We start from the raw sequence: 13,074 nt of genomic DNA, 5'->3' as shown, positions 1-13,074 counted from the left end.
CTGAAGCCAGTGTCCATCACTGTGGTCACGCTTCTCCAAGTCCTACATCCTTTGTCCCAGCAGTGAGGTCCTTGGACACCACCTAACCTGGCATGACCCCCACAGCAGTGAGATTAAGACCTTTGTGGGAGGGCCCACTGCTGTCTCTACCTTCACTGAGGAGAAAGCAGAGACTGGGGAAGGTCTCGTGAGCGACCACCACTCAAGGCTCAGGGGTACCCTCAGGCTCTGAGGCCTATCTGGTAACATCTGGCCAATGCCCCATCATGGCCCATGGCCCATCTGTAGCCACTCCTGCAGTTATGGGGCTGATAATGCAGTGGAGACCGACCCACAGAGCCTCCTGTCCCTGTCACACCCTTTTCTTTCTCACCCCAAACTCCAAGCATAAAGAGGACCCAGAATGTCTCCTGATGATGCTGGGGTTGGATTGAAGCACGACCCCAGAAATTGACATCAGCTCAGAACCCCGAGACGTGGCTGGACCTAAAACTCTGGACGAGTCAACAAGTCAGATGAAGAGGGCTCACGGTGCTAGGGTGGCCAGCTGCCCATGACTGTCTCTCTCCCCCAAGGGGAAAGAGACAGAGGTCTGAAACTGACAGAGGAGTGCCAGGGAGGCCAGCCGAGCCAGGGAAGGTCCTGACTCGGTGGCCAGGGCTGAAGAACAGGGACAGCCTTTCTGGAGCCTGCGGAGCAAAGGTGGCCCACCCCTGCCTTGTAGACCATCTCTTCCAGAGCTGGGGTTGCATGTGGCAGCTGTGTCCAGCTCGAACCTGCAGGTCCTGCCAGCAGCTCTTCAGCACAGAGCACGCAGAGCCTGTCAGCAACTCTCCGGATCTCTAGAAGGTTCCTGGGGCTGGAAAAAGTCAACACGGGGCCTGTGTATCGGGTGAGGTGGGCCACTCTTGCCGCTGCACTTCCTAGGCTCAGGTCCCTACACTGGGACCTTGACCTTGGCTAGACTTGTGCTAGCTGTTGGCTCCAGGCCTTCCTGGAAAGGAGCGGCTGAGTCAGATCCCTTTCCTGTCACCCTGAGGTGTGACTCCCTCCCCTGAAACCTGAGCAAAAAGGCCAAACGGGGCCAGCTGCCCCATCTAGGTCTTTGTCCCTGTAGAGACTCTTGTCACCTCACAAGGTGACTACACTGGGGAGGGGTGTCTGTGTGTGTGTTTATATGTGTGTGCTGTACGCTGTGTGTGGTATGTGTGTGCATGACCTCAGGTGTCATCTTCAGGAACAACACCCACCTCCTCGGGGATAGGGCATCTCCCTGTCCCAGAGCTCACTGCTGCAGCTACACTGGCTGGCCAAACCCCAGGGTTCTCAGTACTCCAGCTTCCCCGCACTGTGGTTACAGGTGTGTACCCCGCCACATCCCACTTCGGCTGTGGGTGCTCGGATCTGGAGTCAGGTCCTCACCAGCCCTGCGAACGCTTTCTTCTTCAACTAGTTTATCCCTCTTCTGAGAGGACGCTGCTCAGCGGAGGAAGAGCCAGCAAATGCCCAAGGCCTCAGCCTGCTGATGACAGACCAGATCTCAGCCAAGCCAGAACTGGCCAACAGAGCCTGGATCCTGGACCACTGTACCGGCATGGGGACTCCACGGATACAGCCGAGTGAGGCAGACCAGAAAGCCAATGTGTTGCATCCCCGCTGTGTTACATCCCGGGGAGCTGGGGCTAGGAGGAGGGACCACGTCTCCCCTTGAAGAGCCCCCAGTCCCTCCCCTGCCTCAGTTTCCCCACCTATAAACAAGAATAACAACATCCAAGTCACATCATCCTCGTGTGAGGGGTGGAGGACAACGGGCAGGGCTGAGATGCAAGGACAGCATTGGGACCAGCCAGGCCCGGAAACCCAGGCCACTCTCTACACAGGACTTCTGAGTCACAAGCCTGGGGAGAAGCCAGGTTTGAGTTCCTGTCTCATGTTTTCCAGGCTGTATGTCCTCAAGCAAGCTCCCTGAGTATTCAGTTTCCTCCTCTGTAACATAGCAGCATTACCACCAACTCCTTCACATAGCTCCCTGAAGACTCCGACCAACACCGTGACAGGCAGGACACGGGCACAATCAACCCAGAACAGCTGGTAGCCGCACACCTTCCCTGCTGTAGCTTCTCCAATTTCTTCTTTGCAAGAAGGTCACTGAATGGAATCCTTGAGGGGCCTGGCGGTCTGGACCAGTTCTAGCACTTGGGAGGAACGGGCAGGATGAGCAGTTCAAGGACATCCTATACTACCTACTGAGCTAAAGTCCAGGCCGGCAGCACAAGATCCTGCCCCCTACCCGCTAAAACGAAGTCATCCAGTTATGGGGCCTGGTTCTGTCCACATAAATCTTTACTGTCTCGTCCATGTTGCTCAAGCACCATCATTTCACTCAGCAAACTACAGTGTGGACACGCCACAGGCTTGCACAGATGTGCCATGACCCAATCACAGGCTCATATGGCTGCACCACAGTCTAGGCAAGAACTCCCACGGGCACGCCACCCTTCCAGGAGGGCAGGGCGAAGCTTCAAGGACAGAGGGCAGTGACTGGAAACGAGCCCTCCTCGTCCCTTGCCCACACTCCTCCACCTGTAATGTCAAGTGTCTTTCTCTCTCCGCTCTGCAGGCTTCATTAAAAGCCCCGGGCAGTGACTGTTTCCGATATCAATCAGACAGCTCCTCATTAACTATGAAAGATCTAAATGTTGATCACCTCAATCAATAGGTTCCAAGCTCTCATCAGTAAAAGAAAGAAATCATCAGGTCAGCCAAAGCTGCTCCCTCTGATCCAAGCGTTTCCCCCGCTGGATGCACCCCAGGCCACGAAGTCCCGGGCCCCTGCTCTTCACCCATCCAAGAAACCAATATGGCCCTTGTCCCCGCCCTCTGGCACTCCCTGCCTCTCAGACCAGATGAGGGGCAGCCGTGGCAGGAAGGGAACATCTGCCACATCGCCAGTGTTTCTGGCAGGTTGGGCGGCTGGTGGGGATGGCAATCACGAAGGCCATGACTGTACATCCTCAGTTTGCTGGCATGCCGCTTCAAGGACCCGGAATTAGGCTGCAGGCCGGATGGGGCATGAGCTGGACACCTCCTTCAGCCTACCACTGATCCTTGGCCTCACACCATCCACGCGCCTTCCAGCCAACAATGGGCTCAGAGAAGGTTCTCCAGAGGCCATCACTGGTGGGAAATCCACTCAGTCCTAACTGGAAGGTGAGGCGATAGCAGAGAACGAGATTGCTCAACTCGGCATGACTTCAAATCAACAACCAAGATTGAGCCGCATGTTGGGGACGGAGGAGAGGGTGTGGATGGAGTACAGATGGGGAGTGTTTCAACTAAAATGGCTAGGGACGGGCTCTCTGGAAATGGGAACCAGGGAACTCGGTAAGAGAAGGCAATCTGGGGAAAGGGAATGGTATGTGCAAAGGTCCTGGGGCACAAACACAAAATCTGTCCAAACTGAAAGCACACGAGGGACTTCACCCCTTCACCCTTTCAGCCCACTGGCTTCCTGGTGCTTTCCAAACCTTGCAGACACCTGCAGAGAAGGCCTGGGCAGCCTTTCCAACCCTCCCGTAGATTCCTTTTCAACATGCTCCAGACCTGGGTGGGTAGCTGTTTAACCACAGGCTCCCAATGGGGCGCGCCTGAGGTGGCCTCTGCCCACCATCGCATCTCCATGTGGCAGCTTCCAGGCTGCCTCTGTTCCGAGCAAGGAACAGGGAGGAGATGCATGCTCCCCATGGAGCCCTGGCTCGTTCCTCCCTTCTCTGGGGACTTCATGTTTTTATTGGTGGGGACACCTTTCGATGCTGCCCCTCAGTCAGGAAGCAAGAAGTAAGAGTCCCCAAGTGCCCTTTCTAGGGCATGCCTATTGGTGTCACTTCCTCCCAGTAGGCTCTGCCTTTTAAAGGTTCCGCCACCTCCCAACAGTGAGTGCCTCAGGCTGAGGATGGAGCCTTTAATAGGAAGGTGTCTCCCGGACACTCAGACCCACACTGCAGTGTATGAGGTTTGTGGTCGCTTTATTCTAACTCCCCTCATCTTAAGGCCAATCCAATAGGGCAGGGAAGCTTGCTGTGTGCTTGGTGCAGGGTCTAACACAGTGGTTCTCAACCTGTGGGTCAAGACCCCTGTGCATTCAAACACTGTGCTTTCACAGGGTCACATGCCAAACGTTTACGTTACAATTCATAACAGTAGCAAAACTACAGTGATGAAAACGAACATACTTTTATGGTTGGGGGTCTCCACAACAGGAACTGTTTGTTTTTTTAAGATGTATTCATTATTTATTTTATGTGTGTGAGTGTGAGTACTCTGACTGCATGTACACCTACATGCCAAAAGAGGGTGCTAGATCTCACTAGAGATGGTTGTGAAACACCATGTGGTTGCTGGGAATTGAACTCAGGACCTCTGGTAGAGCAGACAGTGCTGTTAACCGCTGAGCCAGCTCTCCAGCCCCAAGGAACTGTTTTAAAGGGTCGCAGCATTTGGAAGGTTGAGAACCACTGGTCTGATACCAACAGGGGCTGAGAAGACCGTGGGTTAAGTGCCTGCCACAAGCGTGGGAACCTGAGCTGCATCCCCAGCACCTGTGTGAAAGCAGATGTGGCAATGCTTCTCTGTCATGCCACTGCTGGGGACGTGGACACGAGTGGGTCCCTGCAGTGCCGGGGCCAGACAGCTTAGCTTAATCAGCAAGTCTGGGGTTCCCCAGGAGACCTTGTCTCAACAACAACAAAAGAAAAAAAGAGCAAGGCATAGAATAATTGAGGAGGACACATTACTTTGACCTCTGCCCTCCATGTGAACGTGCACACGCACGCACAGGAAGATAAACACACATATACAAAAATTCATGAGATGGCTAGACACTACGAGAACAGGGAATCAGGGGCAGGCCTGGGCTGTGGAAGGGAGATACAGAGATATTTAGGAGGCACATTGGGGGGCACCATCAGGCCTTGGCAGCCACCAGGACTTGTGGGGATCCCGGCTGGGCACCCAGTATGGTGCTCCTCCTGCAGAGGAGACCCCAGGGTAGCTGAATAAGAGCCAGACACACTGTTGGCCATCTGCCAACATCGCGGCCTGACTCATTCCCCCAGGAGGCACTGCAGTGAGGCTTGCACGGCCCCTCACCCCGGCCTGCTTTTAAAATAGAAGCTTCCTGTGAAACTGCAAATAATCCATCGCCCAGACTCCTTAAAACGTTCACAGGTATTTAAAATGCTACACAATCAAGTTCGCAAAAATATAAAGTGTTAGCGTTAAGCTACTTTAATGCCCTAATTAAAACAGACCGGCTTCTGCCGGGCACCCTCTGTTTACTATTTCCGTAATAGCCCCTGGCCTGTTCGCAGGGAGGAAAGGGGAGAAAAATCCTTTTCAAACTGGCTTTTAAAAGGTGGGGGGAGGAAAAGAAAAAGTTTCTTCTCTCAGGCAGTCTCTCAACACATCCACAGGTTGTGACGGCTGGCGGGAGGGGATACGGCTCCCTCCCCGAACCACCAGCCTGTCTTCCACCAGGACTCAAGCAGATGCCACTGTGGGCTCTCCTTAGGTTCTGTGGCAAGGACCTACCAAAGTTCTCTGGGTCCCAAGTGGCTCACCCTGGAGCTGGCCTCTTCCCAGCCTCCCCGCCAGCCCGGGGCTCCCAACACACTGCCCCTTGCACCCCTTTATTGTGAAGGGCGCCTCAGTGATCACTCATGGTTATCTGGGCCCTACTACCAGAGTACCAGCCTGTGAGCATAGGGTTGGTCTCTACAATGTGCACATAGCAGGTGTCCACTGAATGTCACAGGCAACGTCCCTCATATCTGTACAGACCTCCTATCTGTCATTCATTTGAACTCAAGAATCATTATTCCTCTCAGAGACACCAGACCCCCAGCTCTTCCCTTAGGAAAAAGCTCCCAGGAACGGATGGCTGGAGACTCCATGCTCTGGCCCACTCAACTCTGAGAAAGGGTGGCCTGGTGGTTTTGGAAAGAACCTGACACAGGGTCACCAGCAGGTAGAGGCTGCGAACTCTGCACAGGGTCACAGCAGGTGGAGGCTGTGAACCCCGAGGGCCTCCTCCTGCTCCACCACAGCTGCACAAACAAGGCGCAGCGGCTACACAACGCCTTACGTGGCATCTGCTGCAGTCACCCCAATCACTGTGGGGTCCTGTCGTCACTCCACCCTGTCCCTCATACTGCCGACCCCCTCCTGAGTATGGGAAGTCCCTCATCAAGGGAGTTTTGGGGGAATGGACTTGAGTTATGGTCACCATGATGGCTTTCTGGGTCAGGCCCCTGGACACCACAGCCTTCTCTGAGAAGTGAATCTAGGTCCCCACCAGGGCAGCCAGCAGACATGAGTACGGCTCCTCCACCCCCATGTCCTGAAGAATCACACGCTCCAGTGGAGGACCAGCAAAGACTCAGCATCTGCACCGGCTGACTGTTGCCAACATCCAGGAGAGGAAACCGCAGCGCTCAGGAGCTCTGGGCAGTCACGGGAGCAGCAATGCAACAGCAATGCAACAGAGCTGCTTAGGTGCCAGCTCGTCGCACTTCTTCCCCGCCACAGGAACCTGACGGTGTGTCTGCTGTGTGCCAGATGCCACTGCAGGTGCCTAAGAGACAAAAGTCCCCACCTTCCCAGAGCTGGCATTTTATCTCACATCCCCAGCGACAGGGTTTCTCTGTGTAGCCTTGGCTGTCCTGGACTCACTTTGTAGACCAGGCTAGCTTTGAATTCAGAGATCGGCCTGCCTCCACCTCCCTGGGTTCTGAGATTAAGGACCTGTGCCACCTGGCTGAGCTGGCATTTTAATGAGGACTGGATCAGCAGAAGTAAATCCTGCATGTAGTCGCGCTGAGAACTAAGGGGGAGGGGGTAAGGCCTGCCCAGCATGGGTGTGCAAAGAACGTTGTTTTGGCGGGTGGCCACCAGAGAAATGAAGGGGTGCATGAGAGGACAGGTCGGCAGGCCCGCAGGCTGTGAGATGGGTGTGGTGATCCTGTCCAGGTCACAAGCAGTGCGAGTGACAGGCCAGACCAGAACCCTGAGCTGCTTCCAACAGTAGCTCCTAGCTCTCCACCGAGGTCTCTCTGCATGGTCGCCATGCCTACCAAGCTCAGACTAAGAGGCCATGGGAGGGAGAAGTCCTACCCAGGATGGTCCGGGGTCATGAGTAGGGTGAGCCCCACTGGGGGGAAGGCAGCAGGTCCCCAGGTCCCCCACACCCACACCCCACAGCTGTATGATCTCAGCGGCAGGCAGGCCAAGGCTTACCTCCAAATGACAGCGCACGCTTCGGTACAAAGAGCAAACAGTCTACCCAAGAAGCCCGTCCCAGGGACTCCCACACCCGCAGTTCCTGATGAGTCCTTCTGAAAGGCTCTATAGTGAAGGCTTGTTTGTCCAACCGAGGCACCAGCATGTAAAGACACGCTGAAAGTACAGCCCCCCCCACATCCTCTCTGCCCCTGCTCCCAGCTCTTGAGTTTGAGGGAAAAGGCCTCATCCACAGTAAAGCAATCAGTTGCACTAATGGTCCTCTGTCCCTACCGACCAAGAACACTACAGGCAGGGCTGCCTGTACTGCCTAACACTGCCTCCTCCCCGGCCACTCGACCAGGGACCAGAACTGCCTGGCCCGTCCTCTCACCCTCCTATCCTGTCCCCGGTTGGAGCCTGATGTTACCAGTTCCAGGGGCTGTTGAATGAATTAATAAAATGACCTCAGGTGCCACACCCTGGTCTGCTATCATCTATCTTTCTAATTCCGTGTGTTTGTTCACTGATGCTATTTGAAGAACCTCACAATATAGGGCCAGGGAACCCAGAAATCCTCCGCCCCTGCCCCTGCCCAGTACAGTATGCCTTTGCCAGTCCAGCCCCGCCCCCAGCCGGAGCTGGAGCCAGAGCTAGCTCTGTTTCCTCTTCCTTTCTTGATGTTACATTAAGCAAAATTTCTTCATTGGCAAATAAATGCTCTCTCCATCAATAAGCACGATGACTAAATCAAACCGTTAGCTGTCATTCTTATCTCTTAAACAGACCCATGGATTTCCCAACTAATCAGAAAGGGAATCAAATGCTGCCATTTGAGGTCAGAGATAACCCGGTCAATTTCTGCCAGGAAGAGGGAGTAGGGCGGGCATTTGCGTACAGGCCCCCCAAAAAAACAAACACTCCTGTAAATAAAGCTGGCCTCCATCCTGTCTGCACAATGCGGGCCTTATTGAGTGAGTCAGGTGTTTGGCTGATTAAAAATTGATCCATTTCAAAATCTAATCAACAGAATAGGATTCTTTCATACGTTATCGGGAGAGCTGCTGACATCGAAAACCAAACCTGTTATTAACCCATGAACTCCAGTGACCCGCTCCCCGCTACTCCCAGGGACCGTAAATTATTCAGTGGCCCACGACCGGGGGCTGCTGGGCCTGATGGATTTAGACCAGGGCATCGGTCCAGGGCTTTGGGTCGATGGCACGGCCTCACCAATTCCCAGAGGCTGGGGTTCAGGACACTCGGGGGGCTGCGTGTCATGACTGTGAATACATTACCAGCATCCACTGGGGCCTGGCCTGGGCTGTGCCTTTGACTAAAAGGCCTCTTTAAGCAGGGCGGGCAGGCTGGCCAGGGCCTTTGGGGACACGAGGCTTGGGGAAGGCCAGTCCTGATTCCCAAGTTGAGAGCTGATTTCCCTTGCACTACAGAAACAGAATGAATAAATAAAGATGGGTGGCACTCGGCCAGCCACGCTCCCACCTTCAGATGTGTGCTCCTCACACAAAGACGGCTCCATGGCCTTGGGGGGGGTGGTCCTGGCCAGAGGGGTCCAAAGGCTGCTGGTGTGGTTAGTGGGGACCCCGTGGTGGCCCTGGCCTTCTCGCCAATCTCTAAGATCTCTGACCTTGAACTAGAGCCTTCCTGAGAGCCAGATCTTACCAAAACAGGATCAAAGAAAGGTCCTCTATCACGTTACCTCTCCCGCCTCTTCCCCTTCCTCCTCCTCCCCCAATACACACACCCTGTCAGTTCACAATCTGCTGAGCAGGTAGAGACTCTCAGGGCAGCTTCACCGCCCTCGTGAGACAGCTGACCCGATGGGAAGGATGAACATGGGAGGGGAAAACATCTTCGGCAGGGGTTGGGGGTCAGAGATTGGGAGAGACCAGGGGAGCCAGAAGCTCCCTGACCTGAGCATGTGGGAGAAGCAAAGCCAGGATAAGCCTGTAGCTGAACAGCTGAATCTTTGCTCTGCTACATCCTGGCTGTGTGAGCTCAAGCAGTGACACAGCCTCTCTGGGCCTCCAGTGGCCTGTTCTCCAGGTCACAGCTCAGATGGCCAGGAACTGACAAGAGCTGTGCTCACGGGCACCACACGGCCCTAGAGTCCTTGACACAGGCACCCGCACAGCCAGCTGAACGCACCCTACCTCCTCGGTGCTGACCTCCGTAACGACCCCCCACTGTAATGAGTGCTCTGTAACGAGTGCTCTACGGCATGAGGGTGAGTCTAGCACGAACCCCAGAGGGCACTTCGCTGTACCTGACTGTGTCTGAAAGCCAAATACAGTGTTCAAAATCCAACTCTACCACTCACCGGCTGCGGGACTGCGGAAAAGGGAAGTGACTTATCTGTGCTTCAGCGCTCTGCATTAAACCAGGATGCTAAACACCAGCCTCACGTGGTTCACTTAACATACTGCCTCGCACAGAGCAAGCCCTTGACCCCAGGCCAGACATCAGGCCTCTCTGAACCTGGGCTCCTCAGTACTGAGGCCTACAGGGTCACAGCCCTCTTCCCACGGTCCAGAGCAACACTGACCATCAGCAAGCACTCAGACACACACACAAAACCCAAGGCACCTTAGGCATTTCCTCAGCACATGCATGCAAAAGAACCAGCGTCAAGAGCACCCCACAGGCTTCCATGTCGCTGGCCACCAAGACTCCTAAGCACCCAGCGAGCCACCGAGAGGCTGCTCCTGCCACAGAGCCGAGAATCTGCTCTTAACGGGCCCATCTGTGTACAGCTACCCTGACCCCTTCCCGAGGCAGCGTCTGCATCTGAGGCTCCGGGACCTGACCACATCAGGGGACATTTTAGGACTGTCACTACACCGTCCAGTGGGTGGCAGCCCACAGCAACGCAAATACCAGCTGGACCCCAGAGCCAGGCAGGAGACGGCTCCAGGGTTAAGAGCTGTGGCAAGATGGCACCCCCTCTACACAATGCCAGGCCTGCCCAGAGCTGGGACAGAGGGGTCCAGTGAGGACGGAATGAATGAACAATGAGCCTGAAGTCCCCGAGGCTCCAGGAAGGAAGGGTCAGGGGGAAAGAGGCACCACTGCGAGCTCAGGGGCCCAACCTTACCTGGCCAGAGGGTCTCAGGAGGCTTCAGGCTTGGAGGAGGGGGTGGTGCCACGTCCTCGATGGCGAAGGACAGTACTGGCCAGTCCCTAGAAGTGAGCTGGCCCTGACCCTGGCGGCTGCTGGCCACCGGTAATGTTTACGCTCTGCTTGGTGTCCTCGTGACAGGCCTTCCAAGAACTGCGATCAATGCGGGCCTGGCTGCCCACAGCCCGGCTCCCTGCAGCCTCGGTTCAGCTACGGAGGCCCGTGTTAGGACGTACCCAGCCTGGCTCCGGCAGACAGCGCCAGCCTGCTCTTCCACTTGAGACCCTCTTGGTGCAAGTGAACCTGCATGTGACTCACTTGTCTTGAATTCAACCCGCAGCCTGGTCATGAAGCACTGGGGCCCGCAGACCGAGCAACATGCGGTGTGGGGAGAGGCCAGGTGCTCCCCATGACACAGCTCACGGGAGTCATGAGAAACACAGCTGGGCCGGGATGCGGCCTCTGCGGTGGCGACCCTGGCGCCTCGAAGACAGACTGAAGGCGAGGGGTAGGCGCGTCCGATGCCAGTGACCCAAATCCCACCCTGAACTCTGCAGGGTGAGGCAGGGGGCTTGACGTTTGAGGCCAGCCTGAGCTACACAGCAAGACACTGTCTGAAAAACAAAAAATCAACAGAAGAAAGCAAGCCACCAGGTCATCCAGCTAAATAAATACATCACTGTGAGTCATGTAAATGATGCATTGATTTCCTTTCTTTAGTGTTAAATATATCTCAAATATTTCATAGGGCATACATGCAGTAAGAATTATTTATTCAAAATTCCAATTTAACTGGGCATCCCCTAATTGTTGTTTATTACTCGTATTGGTCATTATACTTATAGATTTATGTATGTATGTCTATATTTATTTACTTACTTATTGTAAAACCTGGCACCAAAGCTGAATGCTCTTCCAAGACTCCAACTGAAGGTCTCCTGTCAACTTCAGCTCCTCCACGGGACAGAACACCTGCAGCTTCTAGGCCGGCCAACACACCCTGCTTGCCCTGGGAAGCCCTGCTCCCACGCGCCAAGTGTTTACCAATCAGCTTGTGCAATCGTCAAAAATAAAGAAGGTAGGCAGTTTTAGGGTCCCTGTTTTACAACTGAGGAAACTGAGGCACAGAGAGGCAAAGACAGCTAAAAATCTCACACAACCAGTCAGAGCAGTGTCTACATGGATGGACAGACAGACGGGAGTTAGAAGCCTGAGATGAGCAGCTTAGATTCTTGAACTCCTTAAGCAGTGGCAGGACCTGGGGTGTGGCTCAGAGGGCAGAGTGCCTGCCAAGCAATGCCCTGGCTCCATCCCCAGCACCATGTGAACAAATGGTTTATCCTCAGCGACATACTGAGGGCAGCCTGGGATACATGAGACCCTGTCTCAAATTTTAAGTAAGTAAAAGAATAATAAAAGACATAGAGGTGGTGACACGTGCCTTTAATTCCAACACTCAGGCAGGCAGAGGCAAGAGGATCTCTGTGAGTTCAAGCTCTCTGCAAACCTGAGGCCAGCTGGTCTACACAGCAAGTTCCAGGGCAGCTAGGACTACACAAAGAGAAAGCCTGTCTTGAAAAACCAACCAAACAAAAGATATAAAAGATGTGCACCTGAAAGTCAACAGGAATGACATAACGGCATTTAAAGCATAATACCCGACTCTGCCAACATCACATACAAATCACATGTAAATGTACTGATGGGGACTTGGGCTAAAAGCACCTGCTGCAGAAGCATGAGGACCTGGGTTTCTCTCTCCAGCACCCACCTATGAGTGGGTGTGGTCACGTGTGTATCCGTCCTAGAGCACTCAGGCACTGTGATAAAAGCATGTAGCATTGCATCTTACAGGTGCTGTGCACTGCTGAGGGAAGCCAAGGCAGGCACGGGGAGCAGACCAGGGAAGAACACCATATACTCGCTCATTTGCAAGGTCATGCCTAGGGAATGGTGTTGCCCACAGTGGACTGTGCCTTCCTCTATCAATCATCAATCAAGACAATCCCTCCCAGACATGCCCATGGGCAAAGGTCATCCCCCAGATGACTCTAGGCTGTGTGGACTTGGCAGTGGAAACTCACTAGGACAGCACCTATAACTCCCGTTCAGTGAAAAAACCCTGTCTCAGGGGATAAGGCAGAGAGTGATGGAGCCCAACACCCGATAGCCTCCAGGACCTTCACATACATATATACCATCCACCACACTTTAGACAGACAGACAGACAGACAGACAGATGATGGATGGATGGATGGATGGATGGATGGATGGATGGATGAATGGATGGATGGTGTTAAAAGCAACTAGAGGCCACACTTAGCTGGTGGAGGTGGCACCCTGCTTGGAAATCATCATCATCAGTGCCTCCGGCTCTATCTACCCACATGCTGCGCAGAGCCAGCCAGGGGAAGCTGGGTATTTCCCAGAGACATTTCTATCTACACATGGTGAGGCTCCCACAATCCCACCCAGCCCCAAAGCCACTGGTGTGATCTGGGGAACTGTGATCTCTGCCCAGGAAAGCCATGTGGCTCTCTGCATCAGGAGACACTGGTGCTCTGCTAAGGGAACCTCGGATTGGAAGTCACTCAAATGTCCCTCCATGACAGAATGAATGTCATCGGCAATCCCAGGACTTGGGAAGCTAAGGCAGGAGG

The 13,074-nt window shown here is 54.3% G+C and overlaps 1 protein-coding gene across 12 annotated transcripts in view; it reads right to left on the bottom strand.

The window, feature by feature from the left end:
- Cux2 (cut like homeobox 2) overlaps window positions 1–13,074 on the bottom strand; it is a 183,416-nt gene that overhangs the window by 144,227 nt on the left and 26,115 nt on the right. Inside the window, exon 1 of one of the 12 annotated variants that reach the window (XM_060382439.1) lies at window positions 11,294–11,312. The exons of 9 other annotated variants lie outside the window; for them this stretch is intronic. The gene's annotated coding sequence lies outside the window, so the exon portion shown is untranslated. Of the gene's footprint in view, window positions 1–10,390; window positions 10,532–11,293; window positions 11,313–13,074 lie in introns of those variants that run through there. 2 more of the 12 variants (XM_060382434.1, XM_060382431.1) reach the window with 2 other exon arrangements.

This window comes from Meriones unguiculatus, chromosome 4, assembly GCF_030254825.1.
Source record: "Meriones unguiculatus strain TT.TT164.6M chromosome 4, Bangor_MerUng_6.1, whole genome shotgun sequence".
Lineage (NCBI taxonomy): Eukaryota > Metazoa > Chordata > Mammalia > Rodentia > Muridae > Meriones > Meriones unguiculatus.
This window is presented reverse-complemented; position numbering and strand designations above follow the sequence as displayed.